This window comes from Phyllopteryx taeniolatus, chromosome 13, assembly GCF_024500385.1.
Source record: "Phyllopteryx taeniolatus isolate TA_2022b chromosome 13, UOR_Ptae_1.2, whole genome shotgun sequence".
Taxonomy (NCBI): Eukaryota; Metazoa; Chordata; class Actinopteri; order Syngnathiformes; family Syngnathidae; genus Phyllopteryx; species Phyllopteryx taeniolatus.
Genome location: NC_084514.1, coordinates 13,048,214 through 13,073,723, shown reverse-complemented (window position 1 = coordinate 13,073,723; position 25,510 = coordinate 13,048,214). Strand labels below are relative to the sequence as shown.

General features: G+C 43.9%; 1 long non-coding RNA gene across 1 annotated transcript; it reads right to left on the bottom strand.

Annotated features, from left to right (window-relative positions):
• Nucleotides 1–682: 682 nt before the first annotated feature.
• On the bottom strand, nt 683–25,423 carry LOC133488243 (uncharacterized). The gene is made up of 5 exons (XR_009791587.1): nt 25,258–25,423; nt 24,564–24,650; nt 24,243–24,364; nt 3,657–3,738; nt 683–1,885 (listed from the first exon to the last, which is right to left on the bottom strand). It is a non-coding gene; the product is annotated as an uncharacterized LOC133488243 (long non-coding RNA).
• Nucleotides 25,424–25,510: the final 87 nt, after the last annotated feature.

Below are 25,510 nucleotides of genomic sequence, written 5' to 3'. Positions count from 1 at the left end.
CAATGAGCTTTCAAAACAGCTGCATGAATGAAAAAAAAGCAGACAAAGCATAAAGCTGGAAGAATTGCAGTTGACATTTTGACATGGACAAATTCAAAAGCTTCAGGACCTAAGCATTCCACAAATGTTCAACTTTCATGCTCGTCCCGTCCTTCCGTGTTCTATCGTTGATCCGGTTCAGGGGCACAGGTGAGCTGTGGCCGATCCCAACCTAGAAGCTGAGTGCTTTTATGAAATGAAATTTCCTTAGATATTGTACAGTAGCGTATTCAAAGAAATGGCTTCATTCATTCTTTATATTAATAATAAGAAGAAGAATAATTGAGCACGTCTGCCTCACAGTTCTGAGGACCTGGGTTCAACTCCGGCCTCGCCAGTTTGGAGTTTGCATGTTCTCCCCGTGCCTGCGTGCATCCCAAAAACATGCACGGTAGGTTGATTGAAGACTCTAAATTGCCCGTAGGTGTGAATGTGAGTGCCAATGGTTATTTGCGATTGGCTGGCGACCAGTTCAGGGTGGACCCTGCCTCTCGCCCGAAGATAGCTGGGATGGGCTCCGGCATGCCCGCGACCCGAGTGAATGAATGCATAATTTACATCTACGTAATACAAATAATCTATGTATTAATACACATAGAATAAAAACAAACACTGAACATCTATCATTTTAATATTGCTGACATGTTTCAAATATTGTCCTGATACACACATTTGGTTTTGTACACTGTGCATTGAAGCATTCTTCAAATGTGACCCACATTGTCCTATTATGTAAGGAAATATTCAAATGGAGTCCTCCTGCACTGGTCCGGTTTCATCTCTGACTTGTCAAATCCCAAATGAGCCTGAGAACTCAACAAGAGGAATGGACGAGTGAGCAGGATGAGGAACGGCTCGAGGAAGCACAGACGGATCGAGGGGGTGAATCGACCCGGGGAAAAAAATAGAAAGGAGATTGAAGAATAAATGCATTGATGGATGAAACAAGACAAGCGGACGGACGGACGGACGGACGGACGGACGGCAGGAGATTGGAAGGACAGGTGGTCTAGTGAGTGGGAAGCCATGATGCAGTGATGGTTGATGGGTAATAAAAGAGTACCCGAGGGGACAATTCAAGGTCCAACGATGCTCTTTTTGAGCTGTTTGACATGGAATAGTATATGACCACAGAAGTCTACTGTATATTGATGAGTTGAGCTTTTTGTAAGTAGTACATTGCACCTCACACCTTATTTACTGAAATACTATCACTGTGTTGTGTCTTGTCAGCAAACCTTATTGCCGATGCTTCCTTCTGTTTACGTTGAGAACGTTATACATTGAATTGAAATTGATTGAAAGTAACCCCTACGTAGCCCTTATATCTCTCTGTTTTCATATGCATTTGGAGTTATGTTAAATTATGACGTCCTTCCAGCATTTGATCTTGGCTGCGAACAAATGGGTTAGATCGCGACAACAGCTTTTAATTCATCGGTTTTTGCTCCCCGTTCTCAACGCACTGTCACAGTTGTGAAAGAAGGAGAATAAATGAATGCAGAGAAAGATGATGCCTCCAGGCAAAGGGGAAGAGAGTGCAGTCTAGATGGAGGGGATGTCCACAGGCTTAATGCACCCTGAATGCTCTGGGACATTACCGATGCAAGCGGGTTACTCCAAATCGCTCCCCTCTGGACCGCGGGAGTCTTGCACCCCTGGAAGACCTAATGGCTCATTGAAAGGGGTCAAAGGCGAGGTGCTTTGCTTCATTTAGCGGCCGACTCATGACGGATGAACGGAGGGAGGCAGGGATGTTGAGGAGAATGGCATGCAGCTGTGTGTATAGGGAGCAGGGTTCCACCAGGGGACCTCCTCTCGGCGATGTGAGCGCTAGTCATGGGTGCTAATGGGAACAGACACAGGTGGAGTCAAAGGTGAACAATGTGTTTCAAGTCAAAATTCCCCTGGGCTTTCTGGCTTCATATGGATGTGGAATTATTGAATGATGAATTAAACATATCGTATATGGGTTAGAAAACACAGTTGTATTTATTTTACATTTTAGATTTTATTTCATCAGTTGGGCAGCATGGTGGTCGACTAGTTAGAGCGTCAGCCTCACAGTTCTGAGGACCGGGGTTCAATCCCCGGCCCCGCCCGTGTGGAGTTTGCACGTTCTCCCCGTGCCTGCGTGGGTTTTCTCCGGGCACTCCGCTTTCCTCCCACATCCCAAAAACATGCACGCTAGGTTGATTGAAGACTCTAAATTGCCCCTAGGTGTGAATGTGAGTGCCAATGGTTGTTTGTTTATTTGTATGTGCCCTGCGATTGGCCGGCAACCGGTTCAGGGTGTACCCCGCCTCCTGCCCGGTGATAGCTGGGATTGGCTCCAGCACGCCCGCGACCCGCGTGAGGAGAAGCGGCTCAGAAAATGGATGGATGGATGGATGGATGGATTTAATCCGTTGCCTATGTAGATCTCAATCCAATAGAAAATTTGGGGTGAGGACCGGTGGAGCACAAGGTTTGCACCATGGACAAATCTTCCGCATCTTTGTTATCTTTGTTATCGTTGTTATGTTATGTTATCATAATAATATGGAGCAGAATTTCTAGCTACGTTCTAGCTCTGAATTCAAGTTGCAGTACTTTTGAGCCATTGAAAGGCCAGCCCATACAAAGTTCACCTGAGCATCTATAAATAGTCAATTCATCACTCTGTAGCGCTCTTTTATGAATCAAAAGGCATCATTGTACTGACAATATTGGATTATATCATCTGCTTTGTTCCTCGCTTTCCCCTCTGTCTCTCTCGCGTGAAAAAAAGGAAAACTTCATTTTCATGATTACACAATATGTGCCCAGATTTACACTCCCGTATCGTATTTGATGGTATAGTTGTAAACATACAACGAAAGAACCTGACCTTTTTCAAGAGAAAGAGTGTTATTCTACCTTTCTTCTATTTTTTAAATGGACTTGAACACTATTGCAAGTAAAGACTGATGTCACTTTTGTCTACTCTCCACAATCTGAACGTTTTCACTTTTTATTAAATGCGGTGTTGAATGGCCCACGCCCGCTCATGCATGTACGCGTCACCTGAATTTGTGGAGAGCCCCAAAAAGCTCAAGGTATAACTCGTACCCCGTTCCAGCACCATGTTGAATCAATTCTACCCAAAATATATATATTTCTGAAGGCAAAATGAGTACTACCAAGTTGTACCTGATAAACTAGCCAATGAGTGAATGTTTGGCGTTGCAAGGATTTGAGTCTGAATTGCTCACCCAAATAATGAGGATGTTCCCTTGCCAAGAAAAGTCATTTGTGCATTTTCAGGGTTTTCAGAGAAGAAGTGTGCATGCATGGCTGAGCGAGAGAGATGGAGCGAGACACAGAGGCTGTGTGGGAGGAGGCAGCTATGCGGGCTCCTCGGAGAGGCTGGGAGGGTGAAAGGTCATTATTGACTGAATGAATTTTTAAAGAGGACCCTCGTCTGAGGGTGGAGGGGAGCAACTCTGTATGTGACTGTGTGTGCGTGCGTGCGTGCAAAGTCATACTAAATTCTACCGCATCTTTGTTTTTGTCCTCATTCAGTGTGTTGCATGTATTTAAGAAGATGTTTCCAAAAAGAAAAAAAAAAAAGAAAAAACAAAAAAAACCAAGGTTACCATAATTGTAATCCAGAAATCTTGTTTTCTGAGCCACTGCAATGTTTCAACTGGTTCGAGTTGGCCTTGCGCTGAAAAACACCTGTAGACAGGAAGAGGCTGTCAGGACAAACGCTTTGGATTTTTTTAAGATTCATTTAGAAATCCTATTTCCCATATATATATTTGGGCTGCAACTTTTTTCTTGGTGGGGAGACTCAGCAGTGGGATCGGAAATGTATGGTCAGTGGCCTTGGCAAATAGCAGATGAAAGAGGGAGAAGGGTATTCAATCATCCTAATGAGGGAGTGGAGGAAGGAAGAACTAGAAGATAAATAAAAGGGGATGCATCGCGGCAGGTTTGGCAGCGGTGGGCGAATACCCAGCTTTTATAGACAACCCCCCCCCAAGCCCCCAAATAGGCCAGCATCTCTCCAGACACACACAAATACACGTGCACACACTACCCAGAGCAGCCACACTCATTAGCGCCAAAGACCCGCTGTTGGACAGGGCTGAAACACCAGCTAAAAGCCCCCTCCCTCCCTCCCTCCCTCCCTCCCTTTGTTTCATTCTTCACTGGTATGTCGCTTCCCATTGCCCTCTCTCTCTCTCTCCTCCTTTGTCTGTCTCTACACTCTGCGCTATCATTGGCAGCCAATTTAACCCTCTGCTGTTTTTGTATTTGCTTTCCCATTTGTGTATGTTTTTTTTTTTTTTTTTTTTTTCCCAAATCTGTAATCATCTTGTATATTTATTTCCTTTCTGCAATTCCCATCCTCCTCTGTTCAGTCAATCCCCCTTGCTTCTCCTGCCTTGTTTCCTTGCATGCACTCTCCATGCACGATCCGCGCTCGTCTCTGCTCCCGTGGCAGAGGGATGATTTGGGGGATTAGGCCGGTGGCAGGGCTGTTGCTGTGTCAGTCTAACAGGCAGCGATCTGGACCAGTGCTCAGTGCAAATCCCTTCGTCCATGCCTGTCTGCCAGGCCAATGCATAAGGAGCTCCTCCTTTCTTCCATCGTCCATCGACTGTAGTTAATCCCCCCCCCCCTTCAATGGTACTCTCCTTGTGCATTGCATTTCTTTCATAGGGAGTTTTAGGGTAATTGTCCATCTGCGCTATGAAGCAGTGTCATATCTCTTTTTTTTTTTTTTTTACCATTTGACTGACTGTGAGCAGTGTGTAGCACTATACACCTCACAATTCAACCCCAATCAGGAGTTAAATCATCAATATACTTGAGTTCAAATAGCAGTTGCACATCACTGCCTCCACCATATTGAACACTTGTGGTCTGCTTTGCATTGCTGGGGAAAATGCCATCGTTTCTTTATTCTGGATCATCACTATGATCCAGAATGACCTTGCTTTAATGTGGATGTGGTTGTCCTGTTCTTGAATATTACCAACTCAACTCAACTTTTTTTTGAATAAAGCACTTTAAATACAACTGCAGATGAAAACTAAGTGTAGTACACAGATTAAGTATCACGTTTAAGACATAAAAAACAATGTAAGATAAACAATTAAAGAAATAAAACAAAAAACCAAAACACTAACACAGGTGTTTAGTCTTACGCAGAGTTGCAAGCCAAAGACTACAAAAAGGGTTTTAAGACAGGTTTTGAAATTGGACAGTAAAGGGACTTCTCCAATGTGCTGAGGGAAGTCATTCCACAACATTTAGAGCAGTAGTGTCCAAACTTCGGCCCCTAGGCCTCCATTTTTTTTTTGTGGCCTGCGGCCTGCACTAAGGGTTGCATTGAACACGGCTTGCGACCCTCATTTTAAGATGCCAGGCAGGAGAGCTAGAGGGAGACCTGAGAGAAGGTTGATAGATGTAGTGAGGGCTGAAGATAGGCTTACCCGCTGTGGCGACCCCTTAACGGACAAGTCGAAAGGAAAAGAAGAAATTATTGGAGTGGAATCAAGTGTGTATTCGTTATTTATGGTGGGGTTCACAGCGGTCAAACAAAGCAGAACTACCAATGTCTTTGATAGTCCAGAATGTAATTTTCTTTTTTTTTTAGATGGATACATTAACATCAAATTATATCAACTTGTGGTCATACAGGTAGTCAAATGAGGTTACACCACAAGAGCAGGAGATCTAGCGTATAGCTTTTGTTCTGAGGAGGAAATGGGAAAAAAAAATGATCGTACTAATCATCTATTAACTCAGATTAATCACACAATTTGTTTTGACCACACACGCTCATTTAGGTTAACTGCGGATGGATATCCGAAAGGCAGAGCAGGTTGCTCTCAGGTCACTGATCAGGTCAATGCCAGCGAGGAGGCTCCGACTGCTGTGGTCGGTGGCAGATTTTGTAAAAGCCACCCTGATGCATAGAGTGCAGCGCTGAATTCTCTTTTCATGGAAGCACAACAACTGTAAAAAACCACTTCAAAGCATAATGTGGTACTTATTACGGGTGATATCTTTGGCGCTTGTAATTCATAATATGATCAAACAAAATTCATCGATTGGCAGCCCTAATTGTAATACAAAACTGTCAAGTATGGATGTAAAGTCTCTGACAAGTGGATTTCAGGTGTTATCAATATGCATATTGCAATCACCAAATACAGTCAAGTAGGATGTCAGCAGTGTTGGCAAAGTTCATTTTCGATGTAAACTAGTTCAAAGTTTACTTCACTGTTCCAAAAATGAACGAGTTCAGTTTACAGTTCAATTATTCATTTTTTTTTAACGAAGTTCACCATTCCAAAAATGAACTAGTTCATTTTTTTTCTTCAATATTGTATGTTGCTGACTGACTCTCCAAATGCTGGCATTTCATTTCTCCACCCTTTCCACCGATTCGGTGCATACACTTGTCGCCAGCTGCAGCTTTTACCCTGCAATCTCCCAAAAAACAGGACTTTTGTCCATAATGTGCAAACACAAACACACAACACAGTATGCCAGGAATGATGGTAACAAGACAGGGATCTCGTTTGATGTGCGTCCTGCGTCTCAGACACACAAAAATGAGCAGGGACGCAGAGAGCACAATCAATCGCCGTCTTCGGGCGCATGGCTTATTATTCTGGCGTGGTGCTGTAAATCCGGGTTATTTTTTGGGGGACGAGACAGGACTGTAGAGTGTGACTAATTTAGTCGCTTTGCAGACAAATTTCTGAACGGTGCAGTAAAAAAAAAAAAAAAAAAAGCAGAGGGTGCGTACAGGTGCCCAGTCATTTGAGGAAAAAAAAACATTTCCGCGACAAAGGGTTTCATCGTAGCCTCTAAACCAATCAGAGATAGTGTCTGTGTGCGTGTACCTGTCTGCTTGTGTGTGTGTGTGTCTGTGTTAAGTTAAATTCCGGGTGAATTAAATTCTTGAATGAAAATGAACTTGCGTTTGAAAATGCCAGAATTAGCGCGTTCTCAATCAAGTTTATCAGGCAGAAATGAACAGGTTCAGGTCACATTCGCCCAAAATATGTTCATTGAACTCGTTCGGGTACGGCATCGGATGCCAGCGAGCTTAAGAGAGTTAGAAGGGCAAATAATGCATTTAAAATATGTGTTATATCGCACTAGGATGGAGGGTAAGCAGCTTCTGAGATATTGGGACTCGGCCCAGTATCTTGTAGGGCAACAAAAGCAATGCGGTCTGGCAGAGTGGCTGTGGATACAGCCGCAGATATAATGGCCAGGTGTCCGAAGACCTTTGTCCAGATACTGTCTCTGCCCACAGCTCGGACTCAGGTCAAAATAAAAGCAATATCAGCGTGATATTTACGTTCCCAACCAGTGCTTCTTTTGGATGTGCAGTCCAAAGATCGGAGAGTGAGCCCGAGGGGTGTCAAGCAGCCTTAAAAGATGATGTTGACTTTTCTCACCTCAAACATGCCATTGCCGAAACACAAACGCACACACACACACACGCACACACTACAAACACATATTTTGACTGTGTAGATAAATGTACACACAACATGCAGATATAATATCCATGGATGCTTACATGGATAGAGAAGTTTGCTACACATGCTTAGGCAATGGCTCACATGCAGTCACATGAAAAATGTAAAAACATACACGATTCTTCAGTCTGCATGCCAACAGTTGTTTGATCAGAGCTCATGCTTGCTGGCAACAGAAAGTGCTCGCCACGCATAAAAAGTGCTCCGAAAGATGAACACGAACATATTTGAAAGCCCACAGGCGGGAAGAAAAAGAGTGCTGACAGAAAGAGAAACACACCCTGATGGGTTTTTTTTTTTTTTCTTCACGTTACCATGGGATCACATACATGTACGAGATCTGGAGGTTGCTTAAGGGAACATGGAGATGATGTCACCCCAGCCGATAATTACTTGTGCTGAAGTGTTGTGCACGTGTGTTTTTGTCTTCTTATAAAAATGTGGACCTGTCATATCAAATCAAAGTCAACGTTTATTGGCTAACTGCAATTTAGAGAGAGGAAGTTGAACCACTTACAGCTACGACCGCTACGGACTCATTTCATAATTCGATACTGGTATATTATTACATGGAGCAGTTTCAGGGTCAGGCCCGAATGTTCAAAGGCATTTTAGGCTATAGTGCATCATCAAAACAAGCATTTCCACCCATCGAGTGGGTGGAAAAACCAAAGAAGTATTTCAAGATCGTGTCAGTGAATTCCGAGATTTGTTTTTAAATGAATGATATATTCATTTTCTGAAAACGAACTACAGTATGTAGTCGGCCTACTCAATTGTGGCGATGTAGGGCTTTACATTCATCGACTGCGCAACGGTGCGCATCTTGATATTTGTGCCAGTGCAAGACTCGCGCCAGTGCACGTGTTTGCCTCGCTGGCAGACAGGTCAGCACCAAGCTGGGCGCTGCCAGTGCAGCAAGGGTGTGTGCCCTTGGAGATGCGCTTGGCAGAGTGAGATCTTGAGATCTCAACTAAACCTAGGCCTGCTCACACCACGTATCAGTTGTGGTGCAGGGATCAAAGCGATAATGTTGAATCTGACACTTGTGCGGTGGATGACAGATATAGTTCAACAGTGGGCATCCAAACCTCTTAGTCATTGTACATTTCAATTGATTGAATGCTTTATTATCATGATTAATTATCAGCTTTGCCTGCACTCTGAAAAGTGCAGCTTCCCTGGATGCCTCAATTTACAAAACAGCTCAAATTCCCATGTGTTATGTATTTTGTGTTATTCAGGCTATGGTAATATTCTGAAAGGTGAAAGCATTTTAGGGAGACTGTATTACTAACAGGAAGCATGTGGTCACATGTCTTTCATGTCGTGTGTAATCTGTGCCACCGGGTTTAATAAACAGTTCATTTCCCTTGAAGTGTCTTTGTGAAGTAAACCCACACACCGACATGACACCAAGCGAGGCGGCGACATACTGGACGGATCCACGGCATCTGGAAGCCTGTTAGCCAGCGAGCAAGCTGGTGGCTCGCGCTATGGGAAAAGCCCTGCGACGGCTCGGTGGGATATATTCTAGCCACTAGAGGCTTTAAGAGGATATAGTTTTGCGGCTTAAACATATAGGGATGTGTAGGCAGAGGAAATATGCTTGAAATACAAACGTAGATTGGCAATGGAGAGTTGAGCCGGGCGTGTTTTCGGTGCATTCAGTGGACACGCCCACAGCATCTTAGAGCTGAGAGAACGTCGTCGTTTTGAAATAGTTATTTTTGTATTCAGTCAAATTTGGCAGGCTTGTTGACAGCACTTTTCTCGATGGTGGTTTTTATTTTCACCTTACAGGGACTTGAAAAAAAAGAAAACACACTTAAAACACTGACGAGTGCATGCCAAAGCAACAGGGGCACCAACAACCTGTAACCTTAAGACGATTTCAGGCAATCACAAGCCTGAACAAAGGGCATAACCACAACAATGTTGAATGAATGATCTTATATCTGTGTATCTGTAACTATATCTTATATGTTAATCCTGAATATCACACATGGTATACAGTAATCAATCAATCAATCAATCAATCAATCAATATTGGAAAAAAATACCAATGTAACTAATGTGTTGTTTTACATGGGAGATTTAGAATGTTCGACCTCTGGTGGAAATATTGTTTTCGTTTACCTAAAACAAAGTTCGTGCATGGACAAAAAGCCCAAATGTTTCGATAATGTGGAAAAAAATGTCCACGTGGACATACTTTGCTTTTTGTAGGCAGAATAACAACCAATCTGTCACGGTTAGGGTTTTCGAAGGCGAGCAAGGCAAAGGCGAAAACGTGGCGGACCCAACTGGAGGGAAGCAGGGAGCCAAGGCAGGAGTGCAGGAGTCTCCCAAAATTATATTTCATTTCCGAAAACAAAGGCAGACAAGGAACATGGATGAAGCCAACTAAACAAAGTCCCGCAACAGATAACCAAAGAAACACTTGGCTAAACCTAAAACTGGAAACAAAACATGACGGGTGAGTAAGATGTGGCACAGACAGAAAATGACACCTGACAATGACGATGAACAGGTGGTCACAATCACTAAATGAGCACGCAAGGCACGAACAGCATGGGACACAGGAAAACAGGAAACAAAACTAACCACAAACCAAAGCAAAACACAGACCATGACACAATCCATCCTTTCATTTTCGATGGCGCTTATCCTCGTTAGGGTCGCAGGTGACGAGACGTACACCCTGGACCGGTCGCCAGGCAACGGCAGGGTGCGTACGGCTAAAGAACCATTCGCACTTACACTCACAACTAAAGAATCTAATCGAAGAATCATTCACCCCAGACAGAACAGGGGGAAGGTAAATGCCACACAGGAAGGCTGGAACCCTGATTGGAGACCCTAACATCACAACTGCGTACCAGCCGTGCTAACCACTCAGCGACTGCGCCTGAAACAAATGGATCAACGCACTGTATACCTTCTGCTCTTCCTTTTTCACACACACACACACATTCTCCCATAATGTAAAGGCAATGTATGCATACTTATTTCTGCATGGACGCACATAAGCCAACACATGCACGTACACAACCTAAGAGGCCTGTTTACATGCTGTAACATACTGTTGCGCTTGCACGTCTTTGGGCCATAACAGCGCTGTCGTTCCTGCCCATCGATCGTGAAAGGGCCTCCGTTCTCTCCATTCAAACGCTGCCACATGCATTCATAGGCAATGCTATTAAAAGGCCAATGTGGAGATTTACCTTGATAATATGTTTTTATGTTTAGTCTTTTCTCACCTCCGATGGCGTTTATTCATGCAGATGAGTTCGTTTTATGAGATGTATTTTGATATTCTGTGGAATGTTTTTATGCTCATATAATTTGAATATTATACGTTTGTTCACATTCACAATTCCACAAAACAGGCCCTCTAATTTCAGGCATTTGGTCTGGATCCCGTTGAAAATTATTCCCGTCTTGTTATTTTATGAACCACAACATATTTTCAAAAAGCCGCTAAAGTTTGTAAAGTCAAAAAATGACTTATTTGAGCAAAATGGTGGAGCTTGGTGTTTCTGGTTTAAGGTTGGAGGAAGGACCTGGATCATCTTGAGCATTCTGCTTGATGCTCTGTGTGTAGCATCCTACAGGCTGTGTCTGATCACGAGGGGGACCACACATGCGCCTGACTGGTGTGCGAGGGTCAATGGAAGCTTTTCCAGCATGAACGGCCTTTTTAATCATTTGGATATTTACATTTGATGATGCGCTTCAGCATTGGAGGGGAAACTATGCAAAAAAATAAGAATTGGAGAAGAGGGCAAATCCTAGCTATGGCAACATAAAACTTCCTTGGTAGAGCTTGTGAAAGACCATTGTACAAATGTTTTATTTCAATACATAGCTTTTTGGGGGAAGGGAGGCAACAACTATAATAAATGAATGAAAATGATCTGTAACCTAACACTGCATACATACTTACTGCTACAGTATCCATCCATCCATTTTCTGAGCCGCTTCTCCTCACGAGGGTCGCGGGCGTGCCGGAGCCTATCCCAGCTGTCATCGGGCAGGAGGCGGGGCACGCCCTGAACCGGTCGCCAGCCAATCGCAGGGCACATACAAACAAACAACCATCCGCACTCACATGCACACCTACGGGCAATTTAGAGTTGTCAATGAACCTACCATGCATGTTTTTGGGATGTGGGAGGAAATCGGAGTACCCGGAGAAAACCCACGCGGGCACGGGGAGAACATGCCAACTCCACACATGCGGAGCCGGGGATTGAACCCCGGACCTCAGAACTGTGAGGCAGACGCTCTAACCAGTCCTCCACCGTGCCGCCACTACTACAGTATGTAGAGGTAAAAAAAAAAAACTGGCAACTCACTGTCACTCATTCACCAGTGGCTCTCTGTATGTTAAACTTCACTCTCACAACACTCCAAATCCGGGTCAGAACACTATACTATACTATACTATAACCATGCAGCATAGCTCCATACCGATCCAGTATTACTGCATAGTGTACAACTCTACAAGCTTTTGTGCTGCTAGAACCTACCACTCATTAGTAACCACAGAAAAATACAAAACCATAGAAACAACCCAACCTTTTCATATTTGTTCCAACCTCTGTACATTTATGTCGTTGTTCATATCTTTAAACAGCAATTGGCAGGTTTATTTTTGAGGCTCAGTGCCATATATAGGCCCACTCGACAGAACCATGGCACACTGCAGGCTGAAAAGCTTTGCCAAATGATGGGTCTAAGGACGCAGTGACTGTGACCTTGGCTGAACTTGCGAGTGCCTGACTCCAGCTGGGCAACCATTAAAGAGCTCCACAACAGACGCCGCCCAGTGCGGAGAGCCAGGGGTCACAATCTATACATGCACACACTCAGAGACACACACATGCCCGTTGCCACACAAATCCACACAGTAAGAAAAAGCAGCGTACCACTAAATCCACAGTTACTGCAAGTCTGGGCAGTGTTTGCACTGTATTTTCCTGTTCTTTATATATATATATATATATATATAGTTTATTTTATTTTAATTCTTGTATTTCACTACCTATGCTCATCGTGCACATACTAAGGTTTTTTGCCCCCAGTTCATTTCGGTGTTCTCGGGTTGATATTTTATGTTGTTAAGGTGTTTTTATCAAATCCTTTTCCTTCTTCAATCATGTGTTTTGAATTCCTGCACTGGCTTACTGTAACACTCCAATCGACAAGTATTCTGTTCCCGATTCTACCAGTCAGATCGGAGTCCAATGCGTTGAGGAGATTGAGCTGACACAGATGTGGCGGCGTGAAGAAATCAGAATGGAATAGCAGATTTATCAGAAGTGGATAAAATGTTACTGTATAATGCATTTTGGTTAGCACATCCACCTCACAGTTCTGACGTTGGGGGTTTGAATCCAGGCTCCAGCCTTCTCGTCTACAGTTTGCATGTTCGCCATGTCTACTGAAAAATCTAAATTGAATTGTTCGTCTGTATGCGCCCTGTGATTGGCTGGCGACCAGCCCAGGGTGTACCCCTCCTCTTGCTCCAGTCCGCTGGCATAGGCGCCAGCTCATCCCTCCAAACGAGGATAAGCGGTATAGAAAATGGATGCTTCTACCACATTATCAGGTCAAGAATTATGATGATTATTAAAGTTTAAAACTGCATTTGTAGCACAGACATACCATACAGTATATGTTGCAGCTCTCATGTAGAGAAATATTTTAACCAGAATATTAGAAACCCCTCAACTCCACAAATGATCACATATCTGTAAAATTGACTCAAGACCCAGTGTAAGGGTGTTCAATGGTAAATAAAGCAAGAGGCTGACAAAAAAAATCTCAAAACAGCGTTTCACCGTCGCGTAGTAACAGCACTTATCAACATTACTGGAGATAGCTGCTGCGGGAGGCTGGCTTGCTCTTCGTCCTGACAGGAAAAGAGGAAGGCTAATTTCGTCCGTCTGCAGCGGACCCACTGGGGCACAACACTCGCATGATGCAGACACCGTCTCAGCATGCCGCTTTCTGTGTAAGCCGCTCAACTCCGACACCGCAACCATCATTAAAATGTTCTGGCTGATCACACACTTTAATTGGACGATACCACTGACCTGGGCAAAAATAACACTTTCTTAGCTCAGCTGCAGAACAAAGTGAAAACACAAACAAACAAGCAAACAAATTGTAATAAAAACAAACTACATCGCATGTAACATCCAAACAAAAAAGGCAGGCCACTCTGCAAACAGATTGATGAGGTGACGTTGAGAAGCTTTTTGGTCATCCAAACATACTGATTAATGGTTGGTTCTTGGCCAATTTTACATTATTCTTGATGAAAATATTCCTTCAGCTGTTAATAATTAATCAAAATGCCCCCCGTGGAACTGTTAAAACACACACACTGGCCAGAAAGTTGGGTAAAATTGTACAATCCTGTGACATATGATGAAATTACAGCAAAAAAATCGTTTCCAAACTGTGTAAAATGTAGATTGGAGATTGAAGATGTAGAATTGTAGCGAATGTAGAACAATTAATTCGTTCATTGTCCGTACCCCTTATCCTCACTAGCGTTGCGGCCGTGCTGGAGCCTATCCCAGTTTACTCGGGGTGAGAGGAGGGGTACACCCTGAACTGGTCGCCAGCCAATCGCAGGGCACATACTGTATAAACAAACAACCATTCGAACTCACGTTCACACCCACAGGCAATTTAGAGTCTTCAATTAACCGACCGTTCATGTTTTTAGAATTCTTCTTCCTTTTGGGGTCACCACAGCGTGTCATCCTTTTCCATGTAAGCCTGTAATCTCCTGCATCCTCCTCTCGAACACCAACTGCCCTCATGTCTTCCCTCACGACATCCATCAACCTTCTCTTTGGTCTTCCTCTCGCTCTCTTGCCTGGCAGCTCCATCCTCATCATCCTTCTACCAGTATATTCACTATCTCTCCTCTAGACGTGTCCAAACCATCGAAGTCTGCTCTCTCTATCTTTGTCTCCAAAACATCGAACCTTGGCTGCCCCTCTGATGAGCTCATTTCTCATCCTATCCAACCAGGTCACTCCTAGAGAGAACCTCAACATCTTCATTTCCACCACCTCCAGCTCTGCTTCCTGTTGTCTCTTCAGTGCCACTGTCTCTAATCCGTTCATCATGGCTGGCCTCACCACTGTTTTATAAACTTTGCCCTTCATCCTAGCAGAGACTCTTCTGTCACATAACACACTTGATACCTGTTCCAACCTGCGTGGACCCGTTTCTTCACTTCCTGACCACACTCCCCATTGCTCTGGACGGTTGACCCCAAGTATTTCAAGTCCTCCACCCTCGCTATCTCTTCTCCCTGTAGCCTCACTCTTCCCCCACCACCCCTCTCATTCATGCACATATATTCTGTCTTCCTTCGGGTAATCTTCATTCCTCTTCTTTCCAGTGCATGCCTCCATCTTTCTAACTGTTCCTCCAGCTGCTCCCTGCTTTCACTGCAGATCACAATGTCATCTGCAAACATCATGGTCCACGGGGATTCCAGTCTAACCTCATCTGTCAGCCTATTCATCACCACTGCAAACAGGAAGGGGCTCAGGGCTGATCCCTGATGCAGTCCCACCTCCACCTTCAATTCATCCGTCACACCTACAGCACACCTCACCGCTGTTCTGCTGCCTTCCTACATGTCCTGTATTATTCTAACATACTTCTCTGCCACTCCCGACTTCCGCATGCAGTACCACAGTTCTTCTCTGGGTACTCTGTCATAGGCTTTCTCTAGAGCTACAGAGACCCAATGTAGCTCCTTCTGACCTTCTCTGTACTTTTCCATCAACATCCTCAAGGCAAATAATGCATCTGTGGTACTCTCTCAAGGCATGAAACCATACAGTTGCTCGCAAATACTCACTTCTGTCTTGAGTCTAGCCTCCACTACTCTTTCCCATAACTTCATTGTGTGGCTCATCAACTTTATTCCTCGATAGTTCCCACAGCTCTGCACATCACCCTTGTTCTTAAAAATGGGCACCAGCACACTTTTCCTCCATTTCTCGGGCATTTTTCACCCGCTAGAATTCTGTTGAACAAGCAGGTCAAAAACTCCACAGCCACCTCTCAGATGCTTCCATACCTACACAGGAATGTCATCAGGACCAACTGCCTTTCCATTTTTCATCCTTTGTAATACATTTCAAACTTCCCCCTTACTAATCATTGCCACTTCCTGGTCCACCACACCTGCCTCTTCTACTCTCCCTTCTCTCTCATTTTCCTCATTCATCAAGTCCTCAAAGTATTCTTTCCATCTATCTAGCACACTACTGGCACCAGTCAACACATTTCCATCTCTATCCTTAATCACCCTAACCTGCTGGACATGCTTCCCATCTCTATCCCTCTGTCTGGCCAACCTGTAGATCCTTTTCTCCTTCTTCAGTGTCCAACCTGGCATACATACATTGCCACCTCTACCTTTGCCTTACGTCGCATCTCAATTTATTCCTTTCGCCTCTCCTCGGTTCTCTCAGTGTCTCACTTCTTCTTAGCTAACCTCTTTCCTTTTATGAGTACTTCCTGTACTGTGACATTCCACCACCAAGTCTCCTTCTCTCTTTTCCTGCCAGAAGATACACAATGTACTCTCCTGCCTGTCTCTCTGATCACCTTGGCTGCAGTGGTCCAGTCTTCTGGAAGCTCCTCCTGTCCACCGAGCGCGTGTCTAACCTCTTCCCGAAAAGCCCCACAACACTCTTCCTGTCTCAGCTTCCACCACATGGTTCTCTGCACTGCCTTTGTCTTCTTAATCTTCCTCCCCACCACCTGAGTCATCTTACACACCACCATCCTATGCTGTCTCGCCACACTCTCCCCTACCACTACCATACAGTCAGTAACCTCCTTCAGATTACATCGTCTGCACAAGATGTAATCTTGAGAGCTTCTACCTCCTCTCTTGTAGGTCACCCTATGTTCCTGCCTCTTCTGGAAAAAAGTGTTCACTCCAGCCATTTGCATCCTTTTTGCTAAATCTACTACCATCTGTCCCTCCAAGTTCCTTTCCTGGATGCTGTACTTACCCATTACTTCTTCATCACCCCTGTTTCCTTCACCAACATGTCCATTACAATCTGCACCAATCACGACTCTCTCTCTGTCTGGGATGCTCAGAACTACTTTATCTAGCTCCTTCCAGAATTTCTCTTTCACCTGTAGGTCACATCCTACCTGTGGGGCATAGCAGCTAATCACATGATACATAACACCCTCAATTTCAAGTTTCAGCCTCATCACTCGATCTGATACTCTTTTCACCTCCAAGACATTCTTAGCCAACTCTTCTTTTAAAATAACCCCGACTCCATTTCGCTTCCCATCCACACCATGTTAAAATAATTTAAACCCTGCCCCTAAACTTCTAGCCTTACTGCCTTTCCACCAGGTCTCCTGGACACACAATATATCAACCTCTCTCCTAATCATCATGTCAATCAACTCCCAAGATTTTCCTGTCATTGTGCCAAAATTCAAAGTCCCCACATTTCATTCTAGTCTCTGTGCTTTCCTCATCTGAATTGTGTAATACGTTTGCACTACATGTGCAAGACTTCTACAGTTCTACATGTGTCTTTATAAAGATTTCTTTAATATATTTGAATGTGTGTGCGCCAGGGTGGCACCAGGGATTTGGAGCCCCGTGAAAAATATTATCACATTGGACTACACCACTACAATGTAAATTGAATACTGTCCTATTTTCTTGGGCCCCTGTCAGTCATGGGCCTGTAGAAATGTCCTCACTTTTCTGCCCATCGCAGTGCCCCTGTGCATGCATGTGTGCCACATATTTCCCATGCCACGGGGACCTCAATCTGCCTTGGGGAAAATAACGTCCTTTTTGGGCACTTAACGCAAGTCTCACAGATAAAGGTCACACACTTCTAACCTCAGTGTTGATTTATTAAAACGTCGACATTTTGGTCACAAGGTTTTTTCTCAAATTCCCTACACATAAATAATTAACTGACTTTTCTAACATCATGTTAAGTCCTCAAATCTGAAGCACTTCTTTGCAGTAAAAAAAATTCATTGGGGGTTTCACACAGAATTTAAAAAAATGCATATATAGAATTATCTTCCACCAACGCTGACACATTTAATTGAGTGATAAAATAAAATGAACTCAAATATGGTGAATAGGTTTGTGTGCGTGCGTACGTGTCTGTGTGTGTGTGTGTGTTTATGCACATGAGTGACAGTGCCCTGTGTGTGTACATTTGAAGCAATGCATAAATAGCTTTGCCCTGGTTTGGTTACTGGCGCACAAATGCACATGCAGGTTTCTTCACTCTGTATGGGTCTCGAAATGGGCTTTAAATACACAGACGCACATGCATGCACACAGACACGCACACACACACACACACACATATATTAATTCATTCATTCATCTTCCATTCCACTTATTCTCACTAGGGTCGCGGGCATGCTAGAGCCTATCCCAGCCTATCCCTATCTTCGGGCGAGAGGCGGGGTACACCCTGAACTGGTCGTCAGCCAATCGTAAGGCACATATAAACAAACAGCCATTCGCACTCACACCTGCGGGCAATTTAGAGTCTTCAATCAACCTACCCTGCATGTTTTTGGGATGTGGGAGGAAACCGTAGTACTCGGAGAAAACCCACGCAGGCACGGGGAGAACATGCAAACTCCACACAGGCGGGGCCGGGGATTGAATCCCGGTCCTCAGAACTGTGAGGCAGATGTGCTAACCAGTCGCCCACCGTGCCACCACACACACAAATATCATTACCTATTGGTTTTTTTGTTGATTGGCTATGAAAAATCACATGGTTCTACATCCTGATAAACTTACACCAAGTACTGGATGACAAAAATAGTACGGTACCCATCCATCCATCCATCCATTTTCTGAGCCGCTTCTCCTCACTAGGGTCGCGGGCATGCTGGAGCCTATCCCAGCTGTCATCGGGCAGGAGGCGGGGTACACCCTGAACGGGTTGCCAGCCAATCGCAGGGCACATCGAAACAAACAACCATTCGCACTCACAGTCATGCCTACGGGCAATTTAGAGTCTCCAATTAATGCATGTTTTTGGGATGTGGGAGGAAACCGGAGTGCCCGGAGAAAACCCACGCAGGCACGGGGAGAACATGCAAACTCCACACAGGCGGGGACGGGGATTGAACCCCGCACCTCAGAACTGTGAGGCTGACGCTCTAACCAGTCGGCCACCGTGCCGCCTAGTACGGTACCATTTTATTAAATTTTTTTAGTACCGGTGCTTTCAAAAAATAAAGATAAATAAAAAACATTCGTAACACTTAAAGGGCAGTACACAAAAAGCCGCCCGTCAGCCAATGACGTCCTGTCCCCGGAAAAGTTAGAAATGCCTTTAAGCGTTGCGCGAGGGACGAGGGTTTCTGCGTTTGCGCTCGACTGTGTGGGAGTCGGGAGAATGAAATGGCTTCAAACTGCCGAATAGCTCCTGTTAGCAGGCGTTAGCATTAGCCACCGAGATGTTTTAAAATCTTAAAAATAGCTAATGTTAAAAATTGGCTAATTCCATTATTACATCGTTTTTTTCAAGTTTATTGAAACGTTTTGAATTCATACAAATCTAAATGTATTTGAAGTTTTTTTTGGGTCACTTTTCATTCCACTGCTTTTACTAATGTTTGAGATTTTTGCTGTGGTATTATTTCAGTATTGGTATCGAGGTATATTATTATATATGATATATTATGCAGTATCAAAGTCAACATTTGGGTTTTGTGACACCACTATTCCATTGTCCTCATTCTAAAGTCCGCAGACTCTCTGCACACTGTTTGCTTGCTGTTTTCAGAACAATATACAGTGCTTTATCATTGCTCCAAATAACACCCAACACTCTGCACTCTCTGACCTCAGTAGGGGAATATGTGCCAACTGTTTGTGCCCATCGACAAGTTTGCTTGTTTTTGACAGACTCCGGTATCCCTGCAGCCGTCTGCCAATGACCTGACCGTGCCTGTTGCCAAAAAAACAACTCAACTGTGTGTTTGTGTTTTTGCATGTACTGTATATTCATAACATGCAGGCGGCACATCTCTTCGTCGGTGCCGTTTTTTCGACTGCGGTCAAGTCAGCCTCCACTCGTAAAGTAGCAGTCAAGCCAGCCGCCCCTAATTTTGTTCATACTCGGCATTACGGTAATCACCACCTTCAAAATAAAAGCTTCCCAATAATACGGACGTCAGTGCTCTTCGGTTAAGGAATGCAACCAGCAAAGTTCATTTGTATCATTTGTGTGTGTGTGTGGGTTCGACAAAAGACTTCTGGTTTTCGAGAACTCTCATCTAATTCCTGTAGCAACCTTCAGATTACGAGACATAGAGGTGTTCGTCACTTTGTCCTGAAGTTGTACACATCTAAAATGAGACGTGGTGCCCCTTTTTGCGATAGAATTATTTGATTTTAACGCTTAAACATAAAATCACGCTAAACCGGAAGTAACACAGGCATCGCTTCCACTTTATTCTTTTCTCCTAAATGAATTACGTTTTAATCCAAACCAATATACACTACATGTGTCTCCAGGAGAGCAGGGGGAAAGGCAGTAAAACTAGAAGTTTAGGGGCAGGGTTCAAATTATTTTACCATGGTGTAGATGGGAAGAGAAATGGAGCAGGGGTTATTTTAAAGGAAGAGTTAGCTAAGAATGTCTTGGAGGTGAAAAGAGGATCAGACCGGGTGATGATGCTCAAACTTCTGTATAATGTGATCAGTGGCTATGCCCCACAGGGAGGATGTGACCTAGAGGTGAAAGAGAAATTCTGGACAGAGCTAGACGAAGAAGTTCTGAGCATCCCGGTCATGACTGGTGCAGATTGTAATGGACATGTTGGTGAAGGAAATAGGGGTGATGAAGAAGTGGCGGGTAAGTACGGCATCCAGGAAAGGAACTTGGTGGTAGACTTTGCAAAAAGGATGCAAATGGCTTTAGTGAACACTTTCTTCCAGAAGAGGCAAGAACATAGGGTGACCTCCAAGAGCGGAGGTAGAAGCACGCAGGTGGATTACATCTTGTGCAGACGATGTCATCTGAAGGAGGTTACCGACTGTCAAATAGTGGTAGGGAAGAGTGTGGTGAGGCAGGATAGGATGACTCCACTGGTGAGGAGGAAAATTAAGAAGACAAAGGCAGAGCAGCGAACCATGTGGTGGAAGCTGAGAAAGGAAGAGTGTTGTCTTCAGATTCAAAAAAAAAAAAAAAAGTTACCAATAGTTCAGGCATGTCACGAAATGGCTACCATTTTGGATTATTTTTGGCGACATCTATAAAAAGGGTTTTCAGGGATCTCAATGAATAGAACTCCTTTTTCAAAATGTCAGGCATTTTCACCCTAAAATACACCCCCTTTCCCTAAAATTGAAAACCGCACAAGACCCATGGTCATCCTAAGTTAGGGGGCCTGGGGAGAGAAACCCCTTCATCATGTGCAGGCGCCTACATTTCAATGATGATCCTTTCCATTTAACACTGTGCCCTTCATATACACAGCCATTGGTCACCTGCAGACTCTATGATCACAGGCTCGCGCTCGGCATGGAGTGCATTTGACAATTTTCATGGAATTGGAGGGAACAAAGTTGATCGGGTTGATCGTTAAAGATTTGTTCCTTGTAGTGTATTCAATTGAATAAATATCAAAAAGGATTTGCCAATCGTGATGGACTGTTTTCACTGGAATTCGGGTTTTGTTTATAATGTTTTTATGCAGTAACTTGTGTCACTAATTGTCACATGGACTTGACAAACAACGCTTTTACAGCATCATTCCTTTTAAAAGAGGTAGTACAAGCGGAACTATCAAGCTTTCACCTGGCGCTGAGTGTTCATGAATCTATTTATCATGTCTTATTAGAGTTAGTCAACCTGAAAAGTTGTTTTATTGAGCCAATATAACATGCAGCCGTCGTTTCTGAAGACTTCAAAGTCAAAAGTTCATAACATCTATGTGGGTTTTAAAACAAAGAATAAAGTTCCCTCAGATTTGCATTTAACTAATGGATTGCCAAATCGACTGTGATTGGTTATTTGTCTGTGTGTGATCTGACTCCCATACCAACCAGGCTGGTTCATTCATCCTGTCATCAGTTTGCAAGTTTTTGGGTTTTTTTATCTCTTCAAGCCAGGTTTTGCGTGCTAATCGCACACAGCAAGAATGAAGAAAAACAGTTGCAATAAATGCAGTCAGCCGTGCATTCAGATTGGTGTTGTAGCCAACTGTGAAATCTTCTGTGTCCCAGTAACCTTGACTAACCTCAGACTTCAGAAAAAAAGATCAAGCTCTTACAAATGTCTGTAATAGTATGACTAAATGCCTGTAAAAGAAAAGAGAAGCGTTCAAATATGGCAAAAGGGTCGTCAGGGAGTACCATGATCAAAATATCCCTTTGGGCACCGCCACTTACTGCAATACTGCAAAATTGAAAATACAAACTTGAAAATACACATTCCCTGTCAGTAATGGGTCCCAATAATTGTTGCCCCCTTTGTCCCCCCCGATGGTGTCCCTGCTCTGTCGTCCTATAAGCTACACAAAGCAAGAACAGCCGACAGACTCATGGTTCTATTCAATAAGCTCATTAACAGTCTCCAGTGAATGAGTTTGTTCAGAGGGCTCGAAGCTGCACGCTGGGCTGGAGGTCCCCAGATTTGTCCTCCATGCTGCCGGATAGGTCCGACGTCACGCAGAGACCTCACCTCCACTGCAGCTGCAAAGTACGACTTGCCCTTCACTTACTCAAAACTTTGCACCCCCCCCCCCCCGCCCGCCCCCTGACAGCCTTCTGTTTCACCATAGAAGGCATAATAACAAGAGGCTTCTCCGCAGTTCAGGGTTGTCAATTTTTATTTTGTGTACTCGTAAATGCACAGGTCCTCAGTTTTGGAAGATCGGTGCTTTTCAGTTGAGAAGGAACAATTAAAAAAACAATCCTCTTTCAGACCAATTTTAAGTTTGCTTTTCTAGTGTACAACACGCTAAAGATACATTATTACTACGTTCTAAACCAGCAGCACAGTGATCTAGTCATCGCCACATCTGCCCGACAATTCTTAGGGTCAGGTTTCAAATCGAGACTTTGACCTTCCTGTGTAGCGTTTGCATTTTCTCTCTTAGTTTGTCTGGGTTTTCCGGGTTACTCCGGTTTTCATTCCAAAATGGTGCATGTTAACTTCAAATTGTCCATAGGTGTGAATAGCAATGTTTGTTTGTCTGCAAGTGCCCTATGATTGTCCGGTCCGGTAGTTCAAGTTGTATCCCGTGTCACGCCCAACGCTCACACGGGCCTAATGATGACAAGTGGTATAGAAATTAAATTCATAGATGGAAAGTTTAAAACTATTCATTTCTGTCATGGCCACATGACAGAAATGGAAAAGGCAATCTCCAATTGAATGACTGCCAACGCATCTCCTCTGTAAACATATCCTCTGTCAATGCGAGCCTAACATCATCGAAGTACGGCAATGACGTTATACCTGAACAGCACAAGAAATAATCTAGAACTCACATTTAAAAAAAAAAAAAAACCCATCTGCAATACAGTAAATCAAAAATTACATAATTAATATGGTACACTAGTGGGAAGATGAGCAATAAATCGGGAAAATACAGACGGCGGCCACTGGAGTGATGGTGAGCTAACCTTCATTTAAACCTGCTAGAAGAGTCAGTCCAGACCAACTGAAAGGTATTTTATGTTTATTATTTGTATTATTGATTTATTTTTGGTAGTCCCCGGTGTTAACTTTATTTATTTTTTTTTTATTTTTTTTTTTTTAGCTTGCTGTAATCAGCCCCTTGCCTAGCATTGTGCTCTACCAACTGTGTCATCTGTAAGATTAACACCAGCATAATAGTCTCCCTGTTCAGGTCAGTCTTTGCCCATTTATCTTTATAGTTGCTAAGGAATCAAGTGCATGCTGCTTCCTAAGGCAAGCACAGGGCTAGAGTGGTCTTGACATATACTGACAAATAGATCAGATTTGAGCATTTCCCCTCCCTTGCGTACAGAGCCAGCAAAGGCCCGATTCTCGGACGTCTCTTTAAAATCCGGAGCAATTATGTTTCGGTTTGGGCTATGTTAAGAGTCGTATTTGCTCCTCGATCCGCTCAGAAAACGGGCGGGCCGACAACTGTAAATTATAAAGCCATTCGTTATTTCCGCTCATAAAACGTGCGTGGTCAAAACCCAGCTCGGCAGAGTCACAGATGAAACGGAACAATAGTCAATAATTAAGCGATCTGAAGCACTGTTGCCGGACACAAATAGAGGAGCAACTGGTTTTGGCAATAATATGTTTTTCAACACAATAAAACATGTTTGTTTTTTCCTGTTACGACTATGTATAGACGCCACGCTACCTATGTCCGCCCACTGCTAGGATATGTCAGAGTGGCCGCCGTATTATGGCAGCGAGGACCATCTTGTCAAGCAGTACACATCGTTGTGACAGCGATTTCTGAAGAAATCGTACTAACTTTACATTTATGTGGCTTTTAAGAACCATTGTATTCAAGGATTTAGAGTTATCGACTTAGGATACTCATTTGTAGCGATCATGGAAGGGAAATGGTAAATGTCAGCAAACTGTAACATACCTTTTCACTTTAGAGCAGTGACATGATGTCGTCCATGACGATGAAAATGCACATCCATTCATTCTCCAAACCGCTTATCCTGTCCAGGGTCGCGGGGCGCTGGAGCAACACGACCACAGCGTCTGGAAGGTGAAAGAACATCTCAATTCTTGACCGCTTTGAAGCCTGATTTCACATATTTTGCGATATGTTTTTCAAAATGAATTGAAATTTGTCCATCTTGTTAGCAATACTCTTCTGTGTGACGTGTCAAATGAACAAAACATTTCTCGGTTGACTTTTTTTTCTTCATAATGATGAATTCATGTCACAGCTGCTCACCTCCTCCCTCAGTGGGAACTTGGGCTCGTCCAGGTGGGCTGGCAGACAGACAGCGGCCGCTGATCCTCTTGACCTGTCTCTCAGAACCTGTATCATTTTTTGACTGATTGAATATGAGCAGAGCAGCTTGCTAAACGTTTGCCTGCATTGATTGTTTGACCCAAAAAACATTTTTCAAATTGGAATAGATAAATCCAGAGTCCAGACTTGTAGAAGGGAATTCCATGCAATCTATTATTAATGGTTGTTTGATCATTTGTGAAACTCCAACCACGACAGTGATGGGGCATCGTTGCTGAGGTCTTGACAAGAAGGTGGATGATCCGGCATCTGTGATTACTACTATTACCAGTACTACTACTACTACGACTCCTCCTACTTGTCCTACTACTAGACTACCAATATTTATTCTTCTTAGCGTTTCCCAGCAGCCTGGCTGCCCTGTGGGAAGATGCTGCCACTCACAGGTCTGTCTTGGTACTATGACAGGCATCGTTATGTGTTTAGTGTGGTGTTTTGGTCACCAAAAGTACATCACACATGGTAAGAACAGTAAGAACAGATTAACCCCCCCCCCCCTCCCCAATATGTGTGTGGCCCGCTAAAGCCATTGCACTAGAAAAAAATTGTGACAGTTGTATCGCTTTCACAATTTACAGTAGTGAGAAGCCCAATAGCTAACATGTATATCTACCTCGATAGCTGCACAGCGGGCTGCCGTGCCAAAATCCACACCTCATCTTCACATGCTTGCTTGGACCCCCTGCGACCGCAACAGTGACGAAGAGGAAGAGGCGGCAGAACTCTGCGGGAGATGAAAATAGGTGGGTGGAGCAAGGGGGAGCGCAAGTGAGGAGGAAAGAGGCTATGATTGCCAGCCAGCATGTAGCCCATCATTAGCCTACTATGTTGTGTTCACTATCTCAGCCATTCACACCTTTGTGTCT